Genomic DNA, 10912 nt, shown 5'->3' on the forward strand with positions numbered 1-10912 from the left:
TGAGTCTTTAAGGATTTGAGAACACTTGATGTATGTCTTGCGTGGGATACCCGTGGTGACAATGGGGTATTCTATTGATTCACTTGATGTATGTTTTGGTGATCAACTTGCGGGTTCAGTGACCTTGTGAACTTATGCATAGGGGTTGGCACACGTTTTTGTCTTGACTCTCCGGTAGAAACTTTGGGGCACTCTTTGAAGTTCTTTGTGTTGGTTGAATAGATGAATCTGAGATTGTGTGATGCATATCGTATAATCATACCCACGGATACTTGAGGTGACATTGGAGTATCTAGGTGACATTAGGGTTTTGGTTGATTTGTGTCTTAAGGTGTTATTCTAGTACGAACTCTAGGATAGATCGAACGGAAAGAAGCTTCGTGTTATTTTACTATGGACTCTTGAATAGATCGATCAAAAAGGATAACTTTGAGGTGGTTTCATACCCTACAATAATCTCTTCGTTTGTTCTCCGCTATTAGTGACTTTGGAGTGACTCTATGTTGTATGTTGAGGGATTTTTATATGATCTAATTATGCTATTATTGTTGAGAGAACTTTCACTAGTGAAAGTATGAACCATAGGCCTTGTTTCCTAGCATTGCAATACCGTTTACACTCACTTTTACCACTTGCTACCTTGCTATTTTTATATTTTCAGATTACAAAAACCAATATCTACCATCCATATTGCACTTGTATCACCATCTCTTCGCTGAACGAGTGCGCCTATACAATCTACCATTGTATTGGGTGTGTTGGGGACACAAGAGACTCTTTGTTATTTGGTTGCAGGGTTGCTTGAGAGAGACCATCTTCATCCTACGCCTCCCACGGATTGATAAACCTTAGGTCATCCACTTGAGGGAAATTTACTACTGTCCTACAAACCTCTACACTTGGAGGCCCAACAACGTCTACAAGAAGAAGGTGTGTAGTAGACATTAGGAAGCACGACACCGCCGGTGATGTCAGGGTGCAGCGATACCTCGCCAGTGGTGACGGCAACCTCTGTCGCCATCTCCACGCCGTGCTCCGGTGGTTCAGCAGCCCCGGCGTTGCCACTCCCTCCGATTGGGCGCTTCGGTGGCATCCTCATACACTGACGACTTTGAGGACTGAGAGCGGCGTCGAGGATGGAAGCGGAGAGAGAGAGGATTGTGTGTGTGGCGAGGTGGGGGTGCGGCCGCTCGGGTGCGCCATTAATGTGGAGTAGTGGGAGAGAGGCGGGCGGCAGTCAAACCGCTGGCTCGCCTCCTGGTGAGCCTGTGCACCGGACTGCTGGCATGCCTACTGGCGTTTCACACAGCTACTCGCACGCCTCCCGATGACACTGCACAGCGAGCACGCCTCCTGTCAATTCACACACATGCACGCACGCCTCCCGGTCTGCCTGCATGGCGGACTGCTCGCATGCGTCCCGTCAACTCACGCCTTCTCACATGACACATGGGTCGCGTGGCGGCATGTATATTGTTTTTCTATTTGGATGATTAATGCTGTCGCTTTATTGCTTAACCAAAGCATGACACGTATTCATTGTTGGTCTGACACTCATGGTTCGAATAAATAATCTGTTTGGGATATTGGTTCCCAATTATAAATAATCTCCCGTTTGTAAGAAGATAAAGATTACATCAAAACTGGTCTCAACTTTGACAAAAAAAGTACAATGCCACTTCGTATTGGTGTCCATATGACAACACGATAAGTTTCATGAATTTCAAATAAGTTTTGGATGTACTAGAATTTAAAAATCAAGATTCTCAATGTTTCAATTTCTTGCATGGGGAGTAAACATGCACCCAGTGAGACACATGTGTTTTTGCAATCCATTTAAGTGCACTGTCATGTGTGCATGTAGCTCAAATTTGATTTTTGCACATTATGCCCCTAGAAAATCAATCAATGTACTAAATCATCTTAATGATCTCTGTTTTTTTCAAAATTAAAACATCCCTTCTTTGGTAACATATGTTCACCGCGGGATAATTTAACATGCATCGTAGTTGCGGTGGATTCGCGGTGTGTGTGTGTGCGTGCGTCTGGGGGTGGGGAGTGGCTGGCAGTACACTACGAGTCGTGATCCATCATGTGGGTTGGCCATTTTGTGAGGCAGGTGCCACATCAGAGTCGTGAATTCGTTATTTAAAGCATTACATAACTCTTTCATACATATGTACATACATGTTTTGGCCACATGCAGTCGATGGTTGTCCTACATGACACTCGATACTCACGTGTGATGCTTTCTGTGGGCCCACGAGGTCGTCGTCCATCACTTTGACCAATAGCCGGTAGAGAGGTTAATTTGACCAGCAAGGTAGAATCTTTTTTGTTTGTGTTATGGTGGGAGTATATAGCACATGTCGAAGAGGTGGGAGGGGACTAGCATATATACTATACGTACGCGCCCGTGAACAGGTACACCTCACTCAGTGTCAGGACTTTCAGTTTCCGAGGCACATGCCACATCAAAGTTGTGAAATTGGCTATTCAAATATGACACAACACCTCTTTGGGCCACATGCATGCAGGCGGTGGTTATCCTAGGACACTCACGTGTGAGGCTTCCATCTGTGGGCCCGCGAGGCCATCATCAGTGCATGCATCACTTTGACCTACATCGGCAGAGGTTAATTAATTTCACCATAAAGGATGATTCTTTTTGGGTTGTATTACGGTAGGAGCATATAGTATGCATCGAAGAGGGGGAATGGGACCATCATATGTAGTACGCTTCATGAACCTCGCTCTGTGTGGGGACTTTATGGTTTTTGAGGCATGTACCACATCAATGTTGTGCATTTTGGGTATTCAACATATATTTGGCCCACATACAAAGCGATGGTGGTTGTCCTCTCTCACCCACTTAAGCGGATATCAGCGATATCGATGCTTTCCATCTGTGGGCCCGCTTGGTCCATCACTACTTTGCCTGATAATGAGAGAGGTTAATTTGACTTAGGAGGGGATTTTTTTTTGTAATAGGGTATATATATATAGGTCATGCTTTGGGATGACATGATATAGTTTGAGCACACACATGCATGTGTACGCATGAATCCCTCACATCGAGTCAAAGTGGCTAGTACCACGACACGTCATGAACCGATCTCACTCTGTGTGGGGACTGTACGATTTTCGTCGCACGTGCCACATCAATGTTGTCTTCGGGGAATAGCTACTTGTGTGATTATTGGTGAGCTACCCCATCTCCGGGGTCGCATGGACGACCATCACTTTTGACCATCAACAGGAGAGAGGTTGTACGACCAAGGTGGATTATTATTGGTCTGTTTTACGATTGATCTTGGTGAGATGCCCTCTCTAGCCCGCCGACTGAAAGTGTGTGTGTGTGGGGGGGATTGCTACTTTGCAATTTTCTAGGTGAACCTTCGGGGGGGGGCATGCATTCATATCTTAGGATTACCTTCATGTCGACACGAGGAGGGGCAAGCAATACCATGCGCTTTGCTAGATAGGTGCCACATCGAAGTTGCATTTGGTATTTGAACATCAAACCACCATTTTCATACATATATTTGGTCCACATGCAAGTGTGTTCGTGTTCTGACCCTCTCCCGCGTCATTTTTCACCAAATTTATGAACATTAGACAAGTCGGATGACGCAACAGACACGGTTCACTCACACTAACAGTGTGCCACGCCAGTGCTCATGTCATGCACATCTGCACAGTACATTGGGCTCCATGAGGCTACCCCTCTAAAAAATATCTACCCACCTGCAGGTTTTTTCTTTTAGTAACACACATTTATTATGTTTCGACCGTGTGTGATGTTTCTTGTTCCCACTCCTGCCTGCATCCCTCGAAAATATCTGCCCGCCTCGAGGGTTTTTCTGTTTCATAACACATGGTTGTTATTTCCGAACCATGTGCGATGCACCATGATCCAAATTTTCAATAGCCCCGGCATTTCACTCCTGCATAGTAGAATTTTCAGTAGCCGCGTAATTTCCTCAAACACACCTCGCCCCCCTCCACCCACGTGCACACACACACACACACAGACACACACACCGAAACCTCCCTCGCTCAAAACCCTAGCAAGGTCGCCGCCGCAAGGCCTCCATTGTCAACATCTACCAGTTTGCCCGTGCAACTTACCCACCGACCTCCATACCCAGGCCGCCCTGAGTTTCTTAGATGACGCCTGCCAAACGCCCCCTTTCCCACAGATCCCCATCCCCATCCTCATCCCCATCCCCCACTCTAGAGCGTCGCAGCCTAAGCCCAGCTACGCTTCCCATGGAGCTCGAGGAGCGACTGGCCCAAAAGAGGTGTATCATGGTCTCTTCGCTCGATGTTGCCGAGGAAGCTGATGACCGTTACTGGCCGCAGACACTCAATCACCGGGCTAGAGTATGCGGGTATGTCATAGACGCCGGCTTCGACATCGAGGTTGTCGACAGCGACGGCCTGACGCGAGCTATCTCATAGGTTAAGTAGACCACCCCAATCCCCCGAGTTCAACCACCGTCGATCTCATCCATGGCCCCGCCGCTGATCTCCTCTGTCTCGCTGTCAAGAATTTGCCATCCTACATCACCATCGAGCCCCTTTTGTCATTTCTGAAGGACACGTTCTGTGACGCTGGCTTGGGATCCACAGCTTCAAAGTCAGACCTCATCGACGGCGACCACGAGGAGGGCACCCTCTCCGGATCTTACAAGGGGAAAGAGCCCACCTGCTCTTCCAAGGGGAAAGAGCTCGTGTGCGACATCAGGGAGGGCACCCTACAGCCGTGCTCTCCTAAGGAGAAGGATCCCATCTACGACAACATGGAGCGCATCCAGGGTCCATGCTCTTCCCACGGGAATGAGCCCATCTGTGACAAGTGAGGAAACCCATGATTTGTTTTGCTGTGCCTCTTCACAGGGGGAACCCATGATTTGTTTTGTCGAGTCCCTTTTGTAGTGTACTGAGAATATGTCCAGTTTTAATTGCTATATTTGGTTGTTTGCAGTATGCCTTGTTTATTCTAGTTTTTCACAATGTGATGCTCTATATGTGCAACTATTTACTGTGTAGTACATTTCATCAATCCAGTTTTAAACATACCGATAGGAATCCATATATTTGCTTGTTGTTAAGCCTGTTATAGCTAGCATATGCCTCTTTTAAAGTTTTTTTATTGTTTAATTGTTTGTAGTTAGCATATGTCCAGTTCCAAACGCTATCTTTGGTTGTTCATAGTATGCCTTGTTTATTCCAGTTATTCATAATGTGATGTTCTATATGTGCAAGTATGAACCGTGCAGTTCAATTTCATCAATAACAATTTCAAAAATACCACTATGATTGACTACATTTGGTTGCTGCATCTTGTAGTTAACACGCCTTTCCATTTTTATTTAACAATAACCAGTGTACTTAGACCGGCACAATACCAGTTTGAATGACTATGTTTGCTTGTTGTTAAATGTTAGGCCTGTTGTAGGTAACACACCTTTCCACTTGTTTTGCTTTACTAGCGTGCTTAAACCTGCACACTGAAGCTATCTTTTGGAGAGTATTTTCTCTGCCATGGATATATTTGGTTGATGTTTAGCCTGTTGTGCTTAACATGCCTCTCGATTTACCTGCACAAGACAATTTTGGGAATGACTGTTGTTTTCCATCGAGGCTAGTTTCATCCCATGGCTTATATATACTCACTGTTCAGGATATCGGTAGCTGGTACCATATAAACCAGGGCTGATAAGGGACTAATCAGTGAATCAAACTTTTAACTGAATATATTTGTAACCCATTTATCGTTACGTTAACTAGGGCCATATGTAATATATCTTAGGCTACATAGCAACATGAACTGTACTTAATGTCTAAATATGAAATCCTAGGCTACATAGCAACAAGGAAGAGTGTTACCTTAATTCTGATGATGTCTAGATATACGTTGAAGAGCAGCAGCAACAACAACATAGTCCTGTTTGGATACTCAACTTAGCTAGAGGTTAGAGTTAGTTTCTAGCTCATGACTAACCCTGAACTAACTCCATCCAAAGAGGTGTTTGGATGACAAGGTTAGATTGACAATAAATGCACTAGGAGAACTAGCTCCAATTAGCACCTCTTGGGTGGGATAGTTTTTTTGGTGAGTTAGATGCAACTAGATCAAACTAGCCCTCATGTCTGGATATACTTCAGGGCTATTTGAGCCCAAACTAGCTCAAACTAACTCTAACCCATGGATACAACAACAGTTAATCAGCTGATAATTTGTAAAAATGCAATAAACTCCTTCCGACCCATAATGTAAGATGTTAATTCATCTAATATATGAGTATATTGGATGTTACAAAATATTATAAAAGAGTGTTGTCCTACATCATTGTGCAATTGTTGTTTAGCTTATAAAATTGACATGCTGCTTTTAGGTACATATGTCATTGGTAAAGAGTCGTGCTTCGACCCTTTCTGCGTATGTGGGAATGAGATATCGATGAACCAACATCAAGTGAGGAAGCTGATAAAGTTTGTTAGTAAAATGGGTCAAAAGATGGCAATTACACTATTTGTTTACACTTTATCCAAGACAATAGCAAACTGCAGGATGGTAAGTAAGAACTCTGTAGCCTTCTTTTTACTACCCATAATGAGTTGTATTAGATGACAATGTCTGAATCTTTTTCCTTTGCAGTGGTTCCCAAATCAGTTTACTCAAGATTACCTCTCAAACTACATGATTGGTGGGCATGCAAAGGTTAAAGTATTTCTACCAGAACACGATGATTATCTAGATGTTTTCATGAAGACCGTGAAGGATGGGTGGTCGTCCATCACAAGGGGTTGGGCTAGAGTCGTGCGTGCCTTGTGCATGGAGGAGGGCAAATATGGGTATTTCTCTTCACCTTGTTTAGCAACCAGAATGTGTTTCGCCTCTTTCTTTACCGTATTTAATAATACAAGTATACAACTATCGTTCATCATTCTTTATTTGTCTCTTATGTAATTCTTGAACATATGTACCTATGAATCGAATAATGCATTGGTTGTTTGAACCTAATGGATATGAATAAAGCTATAGCATACATTCAAATTCAAATCCGGTACAATTTGAAACAGCAGCAATTAAGTTACGGTTGAATTATGCTCTCCAGGTCGTTATGATGCACATGGTTGGTAAAACACAAACATTTGTGATATACACCATAATCCAACACGGTTCACAGAGAGAAAATGTCTGCAAGCATGCACACAATTGCCGTTTGCAAAGCATGTGCGATGTCAGACAATATCACAAACAGGGCGGGCAAACTAAACATTTGTGATAGTTGCCTTATCATACACGATTCGCAACCATGAACTGTTTCTGATGTGGTATGCATCGTAAACGTTACACCACAGAATAGCGTGTGCGATAGTTGTCATGTATGATGATGTTACGACGGTCTGACGTTTCATATGTCCGACACTCGTATGACGATTAGCTGATCTTTAGTTAGTTATTGCACACGGTTTGTGAAAAGCGAATGTGTGTGATTGTTTGCTTATCATACAAGTTCTATAATCGTGAACCGTTTGTGATGGGCCGCACATCGTAACTGTAGCACCACATAATACAGACTGCGATGGCAATGCGAGCACAAATGAGTTGCAAGGATGCAGCGTCTGGGTGGCTCCCTATCCCCGACGGTTTCTGGGTTGTGTGGGAAGGACCACCCTATCACAGTCACTCACTTGGTGACGGTTCCAAATGCCATTGCGAAAAATGGGTTAAAAACCATTTGTATAGCACCTCGCTGTACCAGTGAGTTTCTCCTGTTTTATTAGCTAACTGAAAAATGTCGTGCATATTGTGCATTGTTGAGTTATGGTATGATTTTTTACTGCCACATGCATAACTTTCATTGTTTATTACTGCTGCTAGAGTCTGTTCTTGGTTAGCCATTTACTCATTTGCCTTGTGGTTGTGGAATACTTTGGGTTGCATCTTTACTTGCTACAAAGAATGACCAAGTACCTCAAATAAAGAGAAAAATAATGACCAAGCATTAACTAAAACAGGACCGAGGTAGTAGCTCTAGGACCTCTGTTCTTGGATTTACTGATACCAAATCCTTTTTGTTCAATGTGATTTTTTCATCTTATTTTGTATGCACAAAGTATATTTCTGTGAAATAAATTTTATTTTTTAGGATCAGGTTGCTTGTTGATTGGCTATGGGGCTACAACTAAGCTAGGGCCTCTCGGAGTTGTCAAAAAAGGAGAAGCACTAGACTTCAACAAATATACTTGGGACAAAGGTGATGAGCATTCATGCTTGCATGAATTCTTCTTGGAACCCTGGTTCTTTTCGTGCTTATTTACCTTTGTTTGATGAATAACTTTGCGATAAGTCCTTTGAGTTTGTAATTTTTAGAGGCTAACTTGGTATTCTTGGAGTTTCCTCTTGGGGTTGGCTTCTCCTACACCAATACATAATTTGACCTTACTAGAGTGACGACAGTTTTTTAGGTAAAGTGATAATTGCATATTGTTTCCCAAAAAATACATTGACCTTGTGTTGCTATGTAATAATTACATGTTCACAAATGGAAGTTTGGGCCATCCTTTTTGTAGTTGGGGACACTTATAGTTTCCTGATGAATTGGTTCAAGAGGTTTCCTCAGTACAAGGGCAGAGAGTTCTACATAGAGGCGGGGCGATGTGTATTGCTTGGGGGGGGGGTGTTACCGCCGGTCTACTAGGTTCAGGTTTAGAATTCAGATTTAAGAAATTTAGCACTGCCGGAATATAACATTCAAAATGGATATATACGCTACAGGTTGGTAACCCCGTCATCGATGATCACTATGACTATAAAGGGTTGGCTGACTACGCATGGATCCACGCGGTTGTGTCAGACACAGTTTGTCAATGTATCAACCAAAAATGTGACTTCAAGTCCTCTAACTGGATTGATGACTACAAAAATATCATGATGATCGTCGATCAGTACTACAGCAAGATTGGCAAATACAACGTCTGTGGCCCCAAGTGCCTATTGGACCTGAACTCATCCTCATCCGCTAACACAGCATTCTTGGCGACTAATGAGGTAATGTTACATGGAAACTATTAGCTTCACGTTTGAGCTTCATCCAAAAATTATGTGTATCTCTAGCATGATATGAGGTGGAATTGACGTGACCCCGGGTGTTCTTGGATCCATGCTACCACTAGAACTTAGTGTAGTTCAGGCGGTCATGCCCCTCCCCCACCTTAGAAAATTTTGTGAATGAAATAATGAATAGACAGATTAGATGGAAGAAAATTTAGTATTTTTCCCCCTCAAAGGTTCACATTTTGTGTTTCGTCCCTCAAGAATTCTGGTGTAGCTCCGCCACTGTATGCTATTCATTCAATGCGCAAGACTACTTCAATAGGGAAGATGTGCATAAAGCATTCAATGTGAATTTCGGTGGATTGCTTCCAAGAAAATATCATGTCTACACGGGAATCAACCAATAGCTGTTTAGTTTGTTTTTTCATTATAATATTTTATAAATAAAGAAGAGTAGTCGTTCATTCTAGTCATACAGTTTTTTGTGCAGTAACCCTATCATGAAATCCTACAATATCTAGGTGTTTTCGGTCCTATCAATGTACTCCAAGCTCATCAAAGTTGGCCTGAGAGTTTGGCTCTACAGGTGTGCTTCTCGTTAGATTTTCAACAAGTCATTTTTAACTTCTATAAGATGCATATTTATTCTTTTTCTACATGGAAGTAACCATGAGCACGACATTGACAATTGCTAAATCCCACTCTATTTACCATCGCAGCAGCGATGCATATGGCATGGTGACGGTGATCGGCTCTCCGTACCGCGTTGAGGCACTCGACCTACCGACCAAGACCCCGTGGCAGCCTTGGTACCTTGATAAGCAGGCCTGAAGTCTCTGAACACACTATGAACTGAACAAACTGAACCGGCCATCGTTATTGACCGGTGGTGCTGACATGTGGGGCAAAAATGTAGGTTTCCCGGAGTTTTGTGGAGTACCATGGCATGATCATGGTGATAGTCAGAGGGGCAGGACACCTAGTGCTCCTTGACAAGCCGGCCGAGGCCTGAAGTTGATCAACGCATTCCTCGGAGGCGAGCAGCTTCCGATGCACCGGTAAATTGGGGTAAAAGATTGTATTTCGAGATATGTGCAACTATTGTCAGATAAATAAGCATAAATATTAGGACACTACAAGGGAAAACCTTATACATAGAATCTTAGCAGCAGCGTGGTACAGAAACAGGCACTACTGCTAATTATCAGTAGCGCGGGAGCAAAAGAGGCGCTACTGCTACCAAGTTAGCAGTAGCGCGGCCCAGTGGAACCACGCTGCTACTAAAATCCACCGACAGTTCCCGCCACCCTAGGTTTAGCAGTAGTGCGCTCGAGATAACCACACTACTGATAAAGTAATAGTAGTAGCGCGCTTTTTTTGGGCGACGCTACCGCTAATTTTGAAACTGGCCACATGCCGGGCCGCGCTTAGCAGTAGCGCGTGTGCCAGAAGCGTGTTGCTGCTATTACTTTAGCAGTAGCGCGGTTTACCACCCGCGCTACTGCTAAGCCGCAACATATACCACCTTTCCCCCTCCCCCTCTCCCCCTCCCCCATCCTCTCTTCCACACTTTCCCAACCTCCCACCTCCTCTATCCTTCACTTTGCTTCTTCCTCACTACTTCTCCCTCCATTACTCTCCTTCTTCTACCTACCTTTCTCTCTCTTTATTACTCCTAGCTAACTACACCACCTCCATTAATGCATGTCCTTTCTCTTTTTCCTTCCCCTCCACTAGTTGAAGTTGTCTCCTCCCAAATTAGCTAGCTAGGTAGATGTAGCATTTAGTGAAGTGACCTATGTAACCCCTAACTAGATCTAGCTTTGTCAAGAAGAGCTT

The 10912-nt window shown here is 43.7% G+C and overlaps 1 pseudogene; it reads left to right on the top strand.

Annotated features, from left to right (window-relative positions):
• Window positions 1-2527: 2527 nt before the first annotated feature.
• LOC125532759 lies at window positions 2528-10135 on the top strand (annotated as a pseudogene).
• Window positions 10136-10912: the final 777 nt, after the last annotated feature.

This window comes from Triticum urartu, chromosome 1 (genome assembly GCF_003073215.2).
Source record: "Triticum urartu cultivar G1812 chromosome 1, Tu2.1, whole genome shotgun sequence".
Lineage (NCBI taxonomy): Eukaryota > Viridiplantae > Streptophyta > Magnoliopsida > Poales > Poaceae > Triticum > Triticum urartu.